Genomic DNA, 1,786 nt, shown 5'->3' on the forward strand with positions numbered 1-1,786 from the left:
CCCTACACGCCTGCTAACCTTTTCACTAGTTGTGCCCAATCCACGCACTCTTTAAACTTTGTCGATAGTTTACTACTTTGGCCTTTCTAAAATCCACCTTCCACCAAAGTGTTAAGCGCGCCCGTGAAGTTCTTCCCTTTTGCCTTTTCCTTAAGGAACATGAACCTACCCTCACCTCTGGTCAGTAAAGCCTCTGTAGAGACTGCTTCCCTCTTGACATCCTTGTTGCAAATGCTCAGGTAACATACCAAGAAGAATGAGGTAAAGACGGATGGCTTCAGGCCTCGGTTTTTCTGCATCTTTTTTTTTTTTTTTAAGTTCTCAGTTTTTGTTGTTTACTTTTTTAGCTTACTAAGGCACCTGAAACAAATTGAGAACTTGCCCATCACCTATTTAAAGGAAAAGAACGATCTCTTTTTCACAGGAGAATGAGTGTTCTGGTTTAAAGGAGAGTGGAGGAGGGAAGTACACGTGAAATGACAGAGCAAAAACTTCCACTCAGTTTTAGGAATGTAGAATTAAAATCCTAATATATCTCTTAGAAGGGTATCTAGGTAGTCCCACCCACTATCCTTCTGGGGATGAGAGGCAGATCTAAAGGAATGAATGGCTTTGTCAGAGAAAATGTTCTTCAGACTGAAACCCATCATCCTTAATTTCACTTAACCTCTAGAGAATTAAGTGTGTGACAAATTATTTAAAAGTTATATTTGAGTGAACATAATGGGTGGTTTTAAAAACACGTTAATATGAGATCATGGCTTAGGCCTTCACATGGTTGAGTGACTATCAATTCTTTATATGCAACTGCTGTGTTATATAGCTTACGTGGGTCCGCTTGTAAGCTAGCTGTCTAGCTGTTCTATACACTCAGCATGCCTCAGGTTACATTGCCCTCCTCCCATCCTCCAGAAAGTGTGTACTCAAGGTATGAGAAAACTAACTTTCATATTGCTCTAAGCACAGCATAATAATAATGGCAACTCTGCTGAAAAACCATGCATATCAAATATTTTTAATTACACTTGCCATAATTATTCCTCCATCAAAGTAGATAGATAATTTAAAATTGCTTTTATGATGCAGAGCTTCTTAATGGGCTAAGGTTTAGCCACTCAGTAGGGCTGCAGGCCCTTGGATAAAACTACAATTGTGTTGTTGAAAATAATTCCTTTTAAAAACATCATCTTGGTGTTTACTGCTTGTGGCATTTGGCCCAGGGGCAAAGATTTTGTGGATGTTTGATTAAATATTTCTCGTTTTTTACTTTTGACGTTGCTATTAATAAATGTACACCAGATACCAATTATACAGGTATGTATAGCTGTACTTTATGTCAGATTATATTAAATCATATTATGTTAAAAATGAAATTTCTTTTTATGATTGACAAAATTTGGGAGCAAGCTTGTTTTCTTGGACTCTTTTAACAATTGAGTGTTCATAAAGAAATTTCAGAAGACACCAGGCAGTTTTTTTTCCTTTTTTCTCCTATGTAATTATTTATTTATTTTTCTCCTTTATAATTTTTAAAGAACATTTTAGACCCCATTTCCCTATCATTAGTATAATGTGCCTCTAATAAAACCAGGGTTTGTTTTTTCTGCTTCACACATTAATATCCTAGTTAGAGTAATGTTTTAATCATCTCAGAGATATGAATGGTATCTGCTGTCCATACTAGTGCTGGGGATATTGGTGACCTTCTCCAGAGTAAACTGGATGGTAGTGGGGCTGCTTGTTGACTGAAGTAGTCTAGTATTGGGACTTTTATACCAGGAAGAGC

The 1,786-nt window shown here is 36.8% G+C and overlaps 1 protein-coding gene across 2 annotated transcripts in view; it reads left to right on the plus strand.

Moving 5' to 3' along the window:
- COL4A5 (collagen type IV alpha 5 chain) overlaps positions 1 to 1,786 on the plus strand; it is a 230,567-nt gene that overhangs the window by 670 nt on the left and 228,111 nt on the right. The gene's annotated exons all lie outside the window — the stretch shown is intronic.

This window comes from Lipotes vexillifer, unplaced genomic scaffold, assembly GCF_000442215.2.
Source record: "Lipotes vexillifer unplaced genomic scaffold, Lipotes_vexillifer_v1.1 scaffold1267, whole genome shotgun sequence".
NCBI lineage: Eukaryota > Metazoa > Chordata > Mammalia > Artiodactyla > Lipotidae > Lipotes > Lipotes vexillifer.